This window comes from Hirundo rustica, chromosome 13, assembly GCF_015227805.2.
Source record: "Hirundo rustica isolate bHirRus1 chromosome 13, bHirRus1.pri.v3, whole genome shotgun sequence".
In the NCBI taxonomy this organism is placed as follows: Eukaryota; Metazoa; Chordata; class Aves; order Passeriformes; family Hirundinidae; genus Hirundo; species Hirundo rustica.
This window is the reverse complement of record NC_053462.1, coordinates 13833517-13850702: the sequence shown is the minus strand read 5'-3', so window position 1 is coordinate 13850702 and position 17186 is coordinate 13833517. Positions and strand designations below refer to the sequence as shown.

The following is a 17186-nucleotide window of genomic DNA, read 5'->3' as shown; positions in this document are numbered from 1 at the left end:
AGGAAATGAGGGTGTCAACCTGGCTGACCTTTGGTCCAGCAAGCAGCTGATGTGTGGCTGGCGGCAACTCAGGGGTGAACAAAACCTCTTGGTGGCAACTGTTGGGGGCTGGCATAAAGCAGCTGTTGAAACCTTACTAGAGATGAAATCCATCACTGGAGAAGGCTTGGCAGGGATCTGTACAAGAGCACCTCTGAAGTTTAGCTGTGTCTTCCCAGCACTGGTCAGTGTCAGGTTGCCCTGAAGGATCCAAGAGCTGGGAGCTCTGTTCCCTTTTCAAAAGGCTGATGGAGATTTTCTAGGAGACTGTACCTCTCAGTGAAGGAGCATTTCTTTTTCACCTGTGGCACCGACCACTTTTGGGATCTGATGCGTTGTCTGTGATCTCTAGCAACCTCTAGTGCTAAATGCCTGTGCTGTAGGCTTGCACTGCTTGTAATTTTACTTTGGTGGGGGTGAGAATGTTTATTTGAAATCACTAGGAAGAAAATTGAATGGATCAGGGAATGCGTGGCGAATTTCTCAGAATACTTTTCTTCATCCAAACCCCTTCTTTGTTTAGATTTCTGAGTGGACATTAAATTCTGCTGTCTTTATTTTCTGTTTGTAGAAATGCCAGAGTTTATTTATTTAGCCAAAGCATATTATTATTATTTGTGGATAGAAGACACGAAAGTTAAATTGGCATCAATATGTCACTGCTTTCCATGGCTTAACTCTTTCTAATCGCTGTGGAAAAAAGTGCATGTGCCCTTAGCTGTCATTAATGAAGTGTATATTGGAGCATTTTGTAAATATAGATTTTAAAAAAACCCATTATTTAGAACAGGTGTCATATGTGAAATAATGTGTATATTTAAGTCTGCTATTGTTAAGGGCAGGACACCTGGAGGGGGAAAAAAATCCCCAAAAGTAAAGTAATTATCTTGAAAAAGATAGCTCAAGCATCAGCAAATGAAAAGCATGAAGAATAAAAGCATTTGACCCAAGGTGTAAGAATAATATCAAATACTGTGGTATGATCCATGTCTTAAAATGTTCTCCTTCAGAAGACAGTAACAGAAGTGTTGAGCAACCTTGTGCCCCAAACCAGACAACTGAATCCGTGGTTTAGGCACTGATCGAGGGACAGTCAGTCTGGGCACAGGTAGGAATTCTGCTTCGTGAAATGTTAGTTTATAGAGCACTACTTTTACTGGTAGGATTACTCCTCTCTGTTGTGAAGTAGGGGATTTATTTGTGCTCTTGCACTAGCAGGTAGGTTATTAAATCTGTGCTATTAAAGCTTTTGTGTAGTATCTGTGCATGTTTGGGAAAAACTCCTCTGGTGCCCTCTGCAAGATGCACTTTGTGCATAGAGGTGATGCTTTCTGAGAGTCTTTTTCTGGGTCAGATGGCAACCAGAATGTGTTACCACAAGCAGGCTGTGATCAGCTCAGTCAAAGCAGGGCGCAAAACCTTTCCTGATGCTATAAAGTACTGATGAGGCTATGCACGCTGTATTGAAAAGACTATGGGTGCAATTGAAGACACCCTCCCACCTCAGGAAAATCTGTCAGGGGGTTTTAATTACTTTTCATTAAGTTTTTATTTTTTGTTTTATTGCCAGCTAACCCTATTTAATGCTCTGCTGAATGACAGTCAAGTCCTGGAGAAGGCGGGCCGTGTCTGACTGGAAGATGAGCGACAATTGCAGGAATACGGGAAAGAGGAGATAGCAGAAGTTTGAGGCTGGGTTTGCAAGAGGTGAATCACCACTTGCATGGGTGTAGATAGGCACTTGAAAACCCTATGTGCACGTGGAAATGCGGGTAGGGCCTTGGCTTGATTGCTGTGTTCGTGCCTGGGTAGTGCCCACAGTCCTGTTGACACTCAGGTGCTGTTGCACAAGTGGTCATTTACAGGTGCACCGGCAGAAGGGTGCGTCCCAACAATTAGTTGGCTTTAACTTCTTATTTTTCCTTCACTGAGCAAAAAGCTGCACCTGCTTGGGGTAGTTGAGGTGTTGGAGGGTGTTCTGCTGGGTGAAAACTGTTGTTACTGCTGTAACTAAAGATCCTTTGCTCCAGGGGATGCTTGGGGAGTAAGTCCCTGATGTGCAGGCAAGTACGTCAGCAAAGTTGCCCAATAGCCTGGTGTACCTGTAGTAGGGTTTGGTAAGTGACGGTAGCCCTCACGTAATTTGTTTTTGTTTTTTATTGAGGATGCCTAGCAGCTGGCAGTGAAGTCATCACAGTGCTAGTTGGGTGACTGGTTGTAACTCTTGATTAACGGGGAGGAGTGTGCTTTGCAGAGAAAATAATGAGTAGGTCTTACTGTGGCCACCTCCAGCCTGTGTGTGAAATGCATGGGGGGATTCAGGCACCTCCAGGATTTCCCTTTGTTGTGTGAATGCAGAGCCAGTACAAAGCTCAGTTAATCTCAGGTTGAATTTGATGTCAGACCTTGAAACAGAGGTTATATGAGCATTTGCTGACTTGTTTCAGGAATCTCGTTGCTAGTGGCAAGAGCTTGCTTCCTCCCCTCCCATGCACTTGGATTTACGTGCTCTTTGGGTACTGAGAAAAATCTGTGCCGTGATCGAATGCTATTTGATAATGTCCCTTGCTTTTCTACTCACAATACACTGCCTTGCTATGATCTGCCTCTTTAAGGAGGAATTTGTTGCAGGTGTCTGCTTTTGTAAAGGGAGAAGAAAACGGCAGCTGAATGAAAACAGTCTTTTTGTTTAGAGGGAGGGAAAAGAGAAGTTGAGCTATATGAAAGCAAATCTGGCAACCTGCTGAAGGGTTTGAAGAGTAAAAGATGCTCTGTGGTTGCATGCTGGTTGTTTCCAGCCACTTTCCTTGAGGTAGTAAATGCAGATCTGTTGCAGCTGCGATAACATCCTGTGCTACCTTGTGCCTTGGCAAAAGTGAGCGGGAATGGTAACAAATGGAGATGAACAGTTGCCATTGTGGATTTTAATAGAATTAATAGTGTATTTTACAGGTGACAGAGGAATACGAGTATGGCATTTTTCTATTAAGAACATGACATATTAGTGATATTTTAAAGGGTTTCTAGATGAGGCATAGTATCTCTTCTTGAGGCTTTTGTTTGAACAAGCACGTCCAAATGTTAGTAAGCAGCTTCCCAGCTGATATTATCACTCTTCTCCATTGCAGTTTTGGTCCTGTCAATTTTCTTATGACCCCTTTGATACTGAACATATGGATTGGCCATGGCATTTAACTGCTTTTTTGAAATCTAAATAATACTTGTCAGCCCTGTAGTGCTTTTCATCTGAGCACTTTACAAAAAAAAGGTAAGATAAGCCTGCTAAGCTGCAATTTGGTATTGTGTCTATTGACATGAAAAGTCAATAGATTCTAAAGGAATACTTCAAACCAAATTGTTTCTCCTTTAAGCTATAGAAGTGCTGTGAATAGGAATCAATACTGTCTGTAAGTACTTGACCTTATTTAGTAATAAACTCCATTCAGAAATCTTGGGGTAGGAGCATTCTCTTCCATATGAACAGTTCATGCTCTGTGCACATCAAATACCTAAATTACCTTATTTGCTGTCAGTTCATGGGTGATATCTCTGTTAAAGCTGTACTCATAATACTTTCTTAAACGAGGCTGCAGATGGGAGTTAACTTACATGGCACAATGCAAAAGTCACTGCAGCTGTCAGCTGAACAGGTTTCACTGGAGTTATGTCATCTCAGTGAAATGGAGTGTTAATGCTGGGAGGAGCAAGCACTACTTGTGAGATATGAGTGGTTGCTAGGACAGGCTTCAGATAAATCTTTTTGAGTTCGAAAGTGTGTTTGGGAAAAGAGCTGACTTTTCTCTGGGCATCTCTTCCTGATGTGGATGACTGCTGCTCAAAAACTGAACCTCATCTTCATCCTTGAGCTTCTGGTGCAAGGGAGGCAGGAAGGGTGTGTTTGAGTGGATCTCACGTGTTTGGAGTCAGATGATGGCTCTGGGAAAATGTGATGTGCACTATGCAAGTCTGCAGCCTAAACGCTGAATTGTTCGCGCTATTGTGTAACCCACCCGTAATCTGAGTGCTGCGTTGCAGGTTTTTGTTGCATCATTAAACCTTCTCTTTCATTACTGGTTTAGGACCATTATACAGATCTCCTAATTCATATAATTAAGTGCTGGGCAGCTCCAGTGACATGTTGATTCGAGCAGTGAAGTGACTTAATGTCACAGTTGCGTGGCGGGTGCTTGGCAGAGCCGGGCAGCAGCGGGCTGGGATGGAGACAGCTTTTGAAGAAAGGGGGAACCGTCACTGCTGCGTGGGTGGAGAGGTGATACCATCCAGATTACAGACTGTGCTGGCAGACATCTCTAAAGCCTTGGGCAAGTTGTGTCATTTTCTGTCCCTTTGTGTCCCCTCCCAGCATTTCTCTGCTTAACGTCATGGCAGAGGGATTCTTGCTGCATCCATGGGGCTCAGCAGAAGGGACCTTGGACTTGACAGGAGCAGGTGTAGGAGACAAGACTTTAGATTTGTTCTTTGTGTTTTATACCAAGACACCCCCTTGACATGTAGGAGAAAGCCTTGTATTAATATCTCAGTGCATGTTATATGCTGGTATTTGGTTTCAGCATGTACGTGTTCCTTTGTCACAAAGCTTCTAAGTACAATAAAATTTCCTTTATTTTATTGAGTATTTTTGTAAACTGTATGGAAATGAAGAAAAAAAACAGTTTTGTGCACGGGGAACGTCAGATTAAACAAGTGACTTGTGTAGGCTTCATGGCTGGAGCAGGAGTGCCTTGCAACTGATGGTGAGTTTGATTTCCTTCTGTAGTGCTGGAGCTCAATTACCTTATTTAGCTCAATTTTATATACAGGAACTGAGAAACAGGCCACATTGATTGGGACAGTTTTGAACAATGAAAGCATGGGGATAATTTCATAACCTTGGTGTCATGGTCTTGCTTAGAGCAGAATGATGGACCAGACAAGCCTTCAAACTGAAATTTTCACATGAATCTCTTTTCCGACCACTCTGCCTTCTCCCAGGGTCCGTATCCCATTCTGGGGGTGACATGTCATCTTCCCAGGAAATGTCTGGCATGTCCAGTCACAGCCTGCACCCAGTATTTCAAAGAAAATAGGCCTGTTCTGTTAAGTGGCATTTTCCTGTGCCTTTGAGGCACTGTGTTGGTCATCTTGTGTTGGTCACCTTGATGATGGCCATGGCCTTCACAGTTCGTGCTTCCTCTCTTTCCTGGTGTTCTGAAGGGGGTGTGTTTTGGGCTTTGCCTCATTCTAGCAAGTGGCACAACTCACTGAGGACTGTCACCTGTGTGTCATGGTAGAGGAGAGAGGAAGGAGAACCACCTGTTGCAGAATTAAGACTTTTTTTTAAAAAAGATTGTTTTGGAAGTGTCTGAGGGCTTGCTGCTATTTGTTTTTTAGCTAATCAGTCTGATACTGGTTCCTAGTAAGAAGAAAAATGGTGGTCTTGCCATGGTGGTTCACTGAAGTGCTAATTCCTTGCACATATTTTAAGCTGTCCACAAGTTCAGTTTTAATACCTCCGACAGACAGCCAGCCGTGATGGTCTTGTGGAAACAGTTTGAAATCCTTATCTCAATCCTGATGTGGTTTAACAAGACTGTCTGGAAGGAAGCAGTTGCTGTTTAGGATGAATGTGGTGACAGGCTGCAGTTTAATGAAGAACAAATTTCAGGAGCAAGTCCTGCTTTTATTAGTAAAAAACTAATGGGTGACAAAGGTATTATTCTTTCCAGTTTTTCTTTCATTCAGTTTTGAACACTGAGACTTGTGTACCTTTAAAGAGCACTTGTGCAGGACCGTGCTCTTAGAGGTGAGGGGTTTTTCACTGCTTGCAGAGTCCCTGTGGCACCTCATCTCCTGAAGAAAGAGGTTGCTGTGTGTTATTGCCCAAGAGGCATCTATGGATCCACGTTGGTGTCCAGAGGCAAGGGAGAGAGCCATAAATCATCACTGGTCTCTTTGTTTTGCTGCTTTGTTGTTATTGCTGGTGGAACTAAAAAACAAATTTCAAACTTCTTTCAGTTTTGTGCAGGTCTCCAAGTTGTAGAGAGAAAATCTGTGTCTGTCCACGGCTATAGTGAGCAGAGAAGTGCTCTTGGTTTGTTGCTTCCTTGTTTCCCTTTTACATGGGACTGTTTCTGTTTATGTGTTCAAGGCAATACTGTCGAAAGAGTTTGGGTTTCAAAAGTTAACTTAGTGTATATGGATGAATATTTGTCTCCCATCTCTTGGTAATCAGGTTTGATGGGACTGCAGTTAACATCTTAATATTATTGCTTGCTCTGCAATGCGTACAGACATGTGAAATATGGATGTTTTACTTTCTATTGTTTTAAAATTCCTGGCTTTTCTTCATCCAGTATGGCAAGTCAGATGCTGCTCTCTAAACAAAACCCATCATTTACTTTGAGTGGAATGTTGTGTGTGTGTCAAAATGTGATGAGCTGCAATCTGCACTCCACTCTTTATGGTACAAATGCAGCTTGATGCAATGGCTAGAGGATCGTGCTGCATTTACACTTGTCCAAAGCAATGCAGATTTTTGGCAAATAATGTTTTTTTCTTCCATTTATATAGGATCATAGAATTGTATCGCTTGGGAAAGACCTTTTAAGGTCACCAAATCCAACCATTACCCAGCTCTGCCAAGACCACCACTGAAACATGTCCCTAAGTGCCATTTCTACACATCTTTTAAATGCCTCCAGGGGTGGTGACTCCACCAATTCCTTGGGCAGATGTTCCAGTACTTGACCAACCTATGGTGAAGAGATTTTTCCTCATGTGCAATCTAAGCCTCCCCTGGCTCAACTTGAAGTGGTTTCCTCTTGTCCTTTCAGTTGTTACAGTGGAGAAGAGGCTGACCACCCGGCCCATGGATCCAGCCCAGCAATCCAGACAGTTTTCAACCTAGTGAGCAGCAGAATCATAGACTCATCCAATCCCTGAGCAACCAGTTTCTCCAGGAGAATGCTGTGAAAAAAAGTGTCAAAGACTTTTCCTAAAGTCTAGGCAGACAACATCTGCACCCTTTCCTTCATCTGCTAAACGGGTCACCATGTCATAGGAGGAGATCAGGTTAGTCAAGCAGGACCTGCCTTTCCTAAACCCATGCTGGCTGGGTGTGATCCTCTGGTTGTCCAAGCAGTGTGTCCAGATTCCCTTCCCTAAGGAATTAAGAAATACAATTCTGACCATCAGCCAAACTTCTGGAAAGGTCCTGTGAGGCAGTCTCTCCTGGGAGATGCAGTAGAAGCAGGAGAATATCACGGTATGCAAGTATAAGCTTTGTATTCAGAGGAAAAGATTGCAGCAACATGCAGTTATACACCCAGCAATTTGGGAGATGAGGAGGAGAAGCAATGTTTTCCTTGACAACATTTGATATGAAATGGTGAGGAGCTTTTATAGCAGGCAACAGCCAAAACTCAGAAAAACCCCAGAGGTTTGTTTGGGTGCTGGGGACTGGCTGTGCTTGGGTTTCTTGTGTGTGGAAAGGTTCCAGCTGTATCAAATAATCCCAAATAATCAGCTGTCCCTCTCCTAGACCATTAGTGCTCTCATCTTGGTGCTGCTTTGTGAATTTGTTGAAAACTTCGCAATAGCAATTACAACCAGATGATGAGATAACTCGTTCGACATGTCAAAGTGCTCAAGATGGCAGAGCAACAAAACATGGAACACTTCTCAGAAAAATAAAATAGGTTTGGGTTCAGGGGAAAAAAGAGCAGATTTGAGGAGTGGTTTCCTCCATGTCAGGCACTGAGGAGTGTTTGAGAAGGGTGGGAGTTTGCTGAGGAGGAATCAGCAATGTAACTGGAAACCCTGAGGTCCATTTGCTGGGACTCTATCAAGCATATTTAAGTGTTCCAACTGATTCCTCTCAAACAGATTATCAACACAGAATAATTTCTTTTTTTTCTGTGTTATTCACTGCCATTCATTTACTTTAGAAATGTAAGAAGAGCACCTTTTGATGCTTTACTTCTCTGCCTCTTGAGGATGCAGATCACCTCTAAGCTATTGGGCTTTTTTGGTAAAGCGACTCATCTCTTACAGCAATTGCATATATAATCCACAGGACCAGTTAATGTTGTCTTCTTCAAATGGTAAATAGCTGTAACACTGTCCTTAAATTTTTATTTCCTCTCTTTTTATAAAGAGTGTTTCAGTAATTCATCAGTGGCCTGCGTAATTTCTGCTTTAGGTTTCTCAGTGTGGAGGGAGCAAGACCATGAACTATCAAATAATTGTGTCCTAACAAAAGAGATGGGTTTTCCCTCTATTTTTATTAAACTCAAGCAAAATAGGTTGTGTAAGGGCAGGTGTCAAAAGGACTCTCCTTTACATTCTCATTTACTTCAGTGAGCAGTGTGGGATATCATGACTGTAGGCCCTTTTAGGCAGAAATTATCAGGAGTTACAGGTTGTTTGGAATATTGGTATAGCTGTGTAGAAACCAAATTGCTTTTTATAAAGCTACTGTATGTCACCATTTTCTTGTGATAATAGTGAGTAGTTTTTCATTTGTAAAGCAATATGAGCTCACCCATGAAACGTAAGTTTTCAACCCATCTTTTTAAGATTTGGAAAGCAGGAGCCACGTAAGTGTTCATCAACACTTGGTAATGATTTCCCAGTAAAGGAGGAGGAGGAGGAGAAGAAATCCCCATAAGGAAATCCTTCTGAAATGGGTGTGCTTAGGCTTGCAGGAGTTGTCCTGTAACAATTTCATGGGAAACAGAAATCAGTTCTTTGGGGAATCGATACTTTGATGTGGACAACCTTACAGATTGTGAAGGCTCTTTACATCTAGAACTAAAATAAAGACGACATTTTAATGTTACTTGCTGCTTCTTGTAGCAATCTAAAAACTCCCACAGAATAAAACCAGAAAAAAAAAAAAAAAAAAAACAGTGAGAAATAATTCTATGATCTATGTTAGTTTTTCATTGCTAGGCTGGGTTATTTTCTCCAGTTGCTAATACTTTCCAGGTCCTGAGCATCCAAGTGAGCTTTCCATACACACACCCTCATTCCTTAGTGTAGATGAGGAAAAACCTGCAGTGATTCACAGCATGTTAACTATCTACCCTGGCAATGTTAGCCATACCCACAGTCTTTGTTGGTTCAAAGGGAAGGCAGCAAACCCTGCTTTCTCTGCCAAAGTATACAAATAGAGTAATAAAAGCCAAGTTATCAGTGTCTTATAAACCAGTGAAGCCACTGTATTGTTATTGTATGTGCCTTGGAAAGAGCTGTTCCTTGGAGATCAACACAGGATGGCAAATAGTTAATCATTGCTTTATCAAATAGTAACCATCTTCTAACTTGAGGTCCTGAAAATAACACTACAAAAATGCCAGAGGAAAGTTCCAGTCTGCTTGTTTGTGACTGCGAGGGTGGTTTTTACTGGTTAATGAATCCAAAGAGTGTTTGTACGCACTTAACTGGGATTTAAGAGTTCAGGTAATTCCACTTTCAGCTCCAGTAGCTTGGAATAAGAATGTAATTCAGAAACGTGTGACATGGCAATGAAGGAATTCATGCACTATCCTCATACTTTAAGAGGATTTTTTTCTTCTGTTTTTCCGCTGGTCTATATCTAAATAAACATATGTTTAGTAAAAGACAATACCCTGTCGTGCCTTGTAAAATACTCTCCCCATTTCTCAGCAGAATGGATAAAAGAGAGACTTTTAGCTGTTAATATTAAGAAAAAACATTGTGTAAAGCCGGCATTGAGGTGTTCAGGTGGTGCAGTTCTTGTGTAGATGAAGGAGTGAGATTTGTTGTGCAGTGCCTCACTTTCCAGTCCTGTGCGTTCGTTCCCCAGCTAATTCACACAGTACAATTGATTTCCCAGCTGGTAACTAGTTTTGCCATTATTACTTCTGTGCCTGTAATTGCACTTTGAGGTTGGCAGGTTGGCTCAGGCTGTGAGATTCCCAGATTATAGGTGTTTTCCCAACAGGGAGAGTGCAGGGGCAGAGTCTCTCTCGTGTAGAACAGGAGGAGGCAGTTGGTGCATTGTGCTTGTGTTCGGTGGTGTGTGTGTAGCCACAACCTTTCCTGGTGTGGTAACCAAATGATGGTGTGAGATAACCCTGATAACTCTGATTTAGCTAATAAAGTCTCCCACACAGCATTTAATAAACTATAGCCCAACCCTGGCTTTTTCACTTTTTGACATTTGATTCACTTTAACTGCTCTTTCTAGGTATGCTTTGGAGACCATCCCTATGGATGAATCTACAGAGTAGATTTAGTCCTGGAGCAACAAATCAGCCTGTGGAAAAGTGCAGGCAGCCCAGAAGGGTTTGGCAGGGATGTCCTGGTAGATTTGGGCTTCATCTGCTGGACACCACCTGGCATTATCTACCTTTATTCTTGTTAAAACACCTTGGTATAAGGGAGTCCACAAAGAGTTTGATGAAGTCTCTCTAAGCCAGCTTATTTGTTTGGGATACTGTGATGGACAGCAGATCAGCAGCTTTAGGGATAAACCAAATAGCAGGACAGCAGCAAATACAACTCAGCAGTGCAGTTATTCTTAGGTGGTGCCAGATGCCCACGTGTGTCTATAAATAGCCCTATCCATAATGTGGCCATTGTGCCTGTGGAACCACATGGGACTGCTGCAGGAAGCAACACATGCCTCCCACATGGCTAGCAAGAGAGAGGATGGTTTCCATCCCCCTTGGTGAAGGTGTTGTAGTGCCAGTTCGGGTGTTGGGACCGCTCTCAGCCATGCTGACCCTTGCACCTGGTGACTCCTTCTTCTTCTTCTTCCCCCTTGCAGGAGCTGAGTGTTGTGACCTGCCCTACTTCTCCCTGCTCGGTGTGGGAACGACCTGAAGAACATCTTGGAGCCACCTGTACTGCTTCATGCAGTTAAAGTAAGGTTAAATGTTTTGGCAGCTCTTTCAGGTATACACCAGGATGGAGGTGAGGGGTTTGGGAGAATGGTTTTGCCCATTGTCAAGCTTAGCCTTGACAGGAGGAGGTGTTGCTAATATCAAAGCAATTGCAATGATACAAACAAATTCAACAAGTTACTGTGCCATAAAATACAATCTCTTTGTGGTGGAAGTAGAAAAGGGATATGTGATGTTGCCTCCTGTATCAACCAGATGCCACGGTATAAAATAGCACTTAACACTTAAAACATCAGCTGTTTTTCCCTAATATTTTAAGATACAGCTTTCCTGTCCCTGGGGCAGGCATATGGTTACAGCCCCAGGATTTCCCAGGAGCTGGCTGGGATCAGAGCTGAGGTGCCTCCCGGTCGGCACGACGGCTGTCGGTCTGTCTGTCCCGGAGCCGTCGTGGTGTTGAGGCTTCTGGCTTTGTTGTTCAGCTAATACCAGCTTCTTGGTGTGCTGAGCCAGGATCACGGGATGGATCTGACCTAAAAGCGAGTCTATGGTTATTGCAATACTCACAGGAGCTCTTTTTGACTCGTGAGTTACACCCTTTCTCTCCAAAAAGACTTAAACGTGTTAAAACTCGTAGCCTGAAGCAAAGAAACTGCCAGAGCCTTGCCTGGAAATGGGCGCTTGCCATGTGTGAGCTCTGTCAGGGGAGGCAGGGAGGAAAACCACGGCGAGCTGCCTCTTTTCTCCTCCCACTGTCCCTAACCTGTTTACCTTCTGCAGTGCCTCATATTTTCCATGCTCTTGCCTACAAGACCAGTGCTTTAACGAGACTGAGTCCAAATCATTTGGTGTTACTGAGCTGTGGCAACAGCTGGGTGGATTAATCATAAACTGTTGTTACTTGTAGAGAGACAAGCATGTATTGCAATTATTTGGGTTTTCCTTTTTTCAGTGGGGTTGAGCAGTGGAATTATACCCATTTTCAGACCTTGAGAAAGATATGAAGTCCTTGGCATGATTATGAATGGAACCTGCTTTATCAGGAATGAGTAAGTGGCTTGCTGAGAGCTCTCCTCCAAGTTCATCATTTTTAAAGGAGGAATGCACGACACCAGCTGCAGAGAAGCAATTTGTGGCTTGATTTGTCATAGCATTTCTTAACTTTCTGCTAATTTGAGGAGCGTGGTGAGTTGCAGCAAGCAGTGCTCGCTGCTGAGGAAGATTCCAGACCCTTTCTGGGGGTGACCAGGGGGAATGACTTTTTGTACTCAGCTGCAGCAGTGAAATTTCTGGGGAGGCCCAGCACAAGCAGCAAGAGCTTCTCACCTGAAGTCCTGCCTGGGAACCAGCCTCTGCCTCACGTCTGATTTCTGGGTGTGCCTCCTCTGAAGGATCTGGGAAAAAAAGAAAGGCTAATTTGGAGTTCAGGAGCAGCATTCTCATACCCTTTCCTTTTTCTACCTGCTGGTCTAGTATTTCCATAATTGTGCTTATAATGACAATCATTTCATTCATAAAGTGGTTACTGCTTAATGAACTTCATGTTAATGAGCTCTGTAACATTTAAAATAGCTGCCTAACTTTACAAACAGAAAAAACCCATCAGCAATGAAGGGACGGATTTCCACTCCCTGAGCTTAATCCTGTGTTATACCATAATGGTGGAGAGTTGCTTGGCTGGGAACAGCTGCACAGCGTGGGCTCTCACTTCTGCAGAGCTCCTTGTCCCTGAGCTGGGGTAATAAATGATTTACTGGGGAGGCTGGGACCTGTGGGCACTTAACCCATTCATCTCCTGAGGGACCAGCCTGAAAGGTCACTTTGTAAAGGCAGTGGAAAGAAACAATTTCAGGTGTCTGCAAAATGTGGGGTTTTGCATATGAGCGTGCTGCAGAAAGGCTCAGGTGCAGAAGGTGGGGTAGTGGAACTGGGTACAAACTGTGCTTTCTTGGATTTTCATTATTTGATGCTTTAATTAATTTAACAATGGGGCTTGAATGAGTGTTCTCTCTTTTCTGGGTTAGGGATGTAGTGTTTTCTCGTGCTTGGGGTTTTACTTCCTGTGGGATATTCCCAGTACAATACAGTGTCTTGGGAACAGAGCTCTCATTTTCCCTGCAGGGAATGCCACACCAAGTGACTCCATCAGTGCAATTGCTAAGTGAATGAAGTGCATTTTTGAGCCTGTTCTGCTCAGAAAGGATGTTTTTTGCTCAGCAAATGAGCATGTTCTCTCGCTGCCTAAAGTATATGTTTAGAGAAGAGCATTTTCCCGTAGTTTTGTGAGTTCAAAGAAGAGGAGCAATTATGAAGAAACAATTTGTAACTCTGCAGTGTTAGATGTGGTCATGCTGTGCCACGGGGAGAGAGGTTAGCACAGGTACTCCTGTAGGAAATCTGAAGTTTCTGATGAAATTTTCCTTCTTCTGGAGTGAAGTGTCAGCCAGGCTTTTCCTGAGTAAGTCTGCGCTGCCTGAGGCCACAGTGGCAGCATTTGCAAAACGGAGCCTGAAGGGAAAAGCGAGTCTGATGTATTCTTCAGAGAAGAAAAGCACATTAAAATGTTGGGTCCTGAATCTTCTTAGACCAAAATGCAAGTGGAAACATGTCTTGCATCTTGGTCTTGGTGCCATTTTTTTTCCAGCTCAGCCTGTGGCTAGAGCCCTGCTGTGGAGAGTTAAGGTTGGTGCATGCCTTTATTAAAATATGCATTTGGTAACTATCTGGTTTGTAAATGCTAGGAAATATTTAATATTTGTCAGCATTAAAGTGTGTGTGGTGTTCTGGGCATCACGGATTGTTTTCTACTGCAAGCCTGTGTTTTTGGGAATGCAGTACAAGTGCTGTGGTTTGGGAGGCACAGAGAGAAACAGAGTCTTTATTGCTCAGCTCTAGGGCTTGGGGATGCTGTTTCCTTTACTGAAACCATCATTGCTCAGCATAGTTCCTAGAACAGCACAGCCTTGAGAGTCAGAGAATAGTGAAGTGGAGAAGGTTTTAGGACATGTGCTGTAGTTAAGAAGTGTAGGAATCAATAGTTCGAGGCTTTGCTCTCTCCCCTTGCATATGTAGCGCTGTAGGCATCTCCTTTCTGTTGACAGCTCTCCACTGTGTTTATCCTTTTATGCACTGGGGTGAAATACTCCCCAAAGCCTGTTCTTGCCTACCTCCATTCTTGACCTCGTCCCATATAATGCATCTCTGTTTTCAGAGGCAACCAGTGACTTGCATGATGCTTCAACTGCCAAGTTTGATACCTGGGGATTTTCACTGAGATCCTGGTTAAACCCCCAAATCAAGAATTACCCTTACAAACATGAGCTGGTTGTCATTGAGAGCTTCCCCACAGTTTACTGCCAAAACGTGTATTCAAACAACAAAACGTATGGGAAGGTATAAACTGGATTTTGCTCCTTTGAGGAGGCAGCTAGAATGTCTGCTAAGGATTTCTGGAGGTTAATATTTGAGCCTGAGATAAAAGTCTCATGCATACGTGAAACAGCTGCCCCAGAACCTGTTGGAGGACTTAATTTGAGTATAAACATATGTGTGCTTTTGCGTACATGCTGCTCTTTAATTCAAGTCGACTGTTAGGTTTTAACTTTATTAGGATGTAGCTACTTGAACTGAAGATGTGGTCTGTGATTTTTATTTTATTATAGAAGCACGATGCCTCTTTTTGAAATGTTGTTTGGATTTTACAAATCGGTATCTTAAGTACTGTTTGTCTTCAGTAATATGTTAGAGGGAAAAAAATTTACAAGTGAGGGCAGGGTTGTATCGGATTACAAGTGAATTGCTTGACAGCATGTGTGTACTGTAAAATGGGAAATTAATCACCCTGTGTTGATGACCCATGGACATTTACAAAAGGCTGGTCTTTCTGTAGCACAAATAGATTCCGGAAACAGGAAAGAGGCTTATGACAAGAGGATGAGATCAGTTTGTATAATTAGAGCTGGCTAATAATCCTTTTTTACTCTCTGTTTTTCCAACTTTTACAGTATCTTTCTTTATTTGCAAATTGGGCATAGGAACTGTAAAGAGCTGCTGTGATTTGAGTTTTGTAAGTTTGTTTTTTGTACCTACTAATAGGTGTAGGGATGGAGCAGGGAAACAGATTTGAGAGGGATCTCTGTCTTCCTCTACCTGGGAAAAGTGCTGCTTTTGTTAACCCATCCAGGCTTTGGGCAGGAATTAAGTCATCCAGGTGATGATTTTTTTGACAATTACGAGATTGAAATGGTCCAAAAGAAGAAACTTCATGTTGAGACTAAGGGTATTTGGCTAGGTGTTAGTCCCTGGAGTAAGACAGGTCTGGCAAAGCTGAGTTAGGGGCTTGTAGCATGGATAAGGTTTAAGCTTATTTTTTTATGTGCGTGTGTATCTACTTGCCTGTATCTTAGCTCTGTGTAACACTTCATTATTTTGGGAAGGCTAATGGGAAAGGTTTGGGTGAGGCAAGTATTGGGAGCAGCTCTGGGCAGCCCAGCTCCCAGCCCAGGAACAGCGTGGTGCCAGTGCCGGCTGCCAGGAAGCTGAGCTACATTAAGCAAAGCGAGTTAATCTATATCCAGGGCATTTTATTAAATCATCAGTCAATTAAATCAGTGATGCTGTGTTAGCTTGTGTTGCAGTGAGGCTCCAGCCCCTCTGCAAGTGGCTCAGCTCTGCAAATCCCCCACTGCTGCTCTTGTACGTGCAGGTCACGGTACTGTGGTTCCCAGCACTGTAAAATAAAAATCCAGCAGGGTTTTTTTGGCAGATTTTTCAATTAAATATGCTCTTTAAATTCTTTTTTCTGAACTTTTGTGAAGTTTCTTTTGTTTTTGTGAAAGGAATCTGTGTGTGTCTGGTTTTCCTGAGGTTACCTCCATGCTTTAGGAGGAGGGTGATGGTGGAGCCAGACCAACACAAAACATCTTCTAAACCTCCTTTTCATCCCTTGTACCCAAAAGAAACTCCTGTTTTATCTGTAGTTGAATGGCAGCATATGTTTTTGTTTGCAGACAGGACACAGCTGGGAAGCAATATCACCTGTGGAAATACTGCATGAGGGATGTACTTTTATTCCTAAGCAATCCATTTAGTGAGAAAACATCACATTCAGCGAATTAGCTAAATTCAGATGATTGTACACAAATATCTGTAGGTTTTTCAGTTTTAAGTTCAGCTGTGACACTGAACACAGTGCTGCAATATGCTGGTAACTTGTTTGCTGCTGCATGTTTGAAATGTGGTTTCTTGTTTCCTCACCTCCTCTCCTTTCTAGGGTCAATGGCTTTTGCTGGTAGTATCACTTACTTGTGTGTCTGCTAAATAAATTTGGAATGGGTTACTTCTCCTAATGCCTCCAGCCTCCCTTCTGACCAGATATACAAAATCATGCATTATTAGACCTAGAAAGAAAGTTGTTCTGCATTTGGTATTATGGTGCTTCTCTTAGGGTTATTTTAGTCACTGCGATTGCAGCTACTCTATTTATACAAATTTCTCCATGCACACTCTTGAAGAACTGGGCTATGGGTTTATTTTTCCTATCAAAGCTGTCTGTAGATTTTGTCCTTTTTTTTTGTCTCCTTTCACATGAGTTTTAAGGACAGAGCGGTAGTACACTGATTAGAAAGCTCATTCATTTTATGAATGGTGAGTTCTGGTGTTCATTCAGTGTTGAATGAAACTCGTGGAGCAGAGTCTGTGAACAAACCCATGGCTTGCCTAATGACACAAGATGAGAATGACTTACTCCAGGTCTCAACTTTGCCGAAATATACCCAGGAAAAAGACCACACAAGAAAATCTAAGTAATTACCCAACATCAAGTCATTGTTTCTTTCCATATTCATAGTTTTTGCTACAGGTAAAAAAGAAGAAAAGAAAAAAAAAAACAACAAACCAAAACCAACCAAAACACAACACAAAGCCCGAAATGAAATGAAGAAGGGCCTTTTTTCAAATAATTGTGTTATAACAAAAAAATGAGGAGACTGATGATGGGTAATACAGCACAATAAAGGTCATATACCACTCAGAAGAAAAGGGGAATATTCCATCTTAGCAATTCCCCTGACACTAGGGGAGAACAATAAACTTGTGAAAGACATTGCTATTTTAGATTTCTTTGCATGAAATCATGGCTCCAGCAGGAATTCCTCTGTATATGGGCAGTTGGTCTCCTCTCTTCTCACTTACCACTTCCCCATCTTTATTTATCTTGTGTAGTTTAGAGCAGCAGCTCTGTAGGGCCTGAAACTCAATCGTCTTGATATTTCCAAG

At 42.6% G+C, this 17186-nt stretch overlaps 1 protein-coding gene across 1 annotated transcript in view; it reads left to right on the top strand.

Annotated features, from left to right (window-relative positions):
• The window catches only part of LOC120758819 (A-kinase anchor protein 13-like), a 95837-nt gene that overhangs the window by 36946 nt on the left and 41705 nt on the right, over window positions 1-17186 (top strand). The window contains exons 4-5 of the mRNA XM_040077491.2: window positions 6873-7110; window positions 10835-10931. The gene's annotated coding sequence lies outside the window, so the exon portion shown is untranslated. The remainder of the gene's footprint in view (window positions 1-6872; window positions 7111-10834; window positions 10932-17186) is intronic.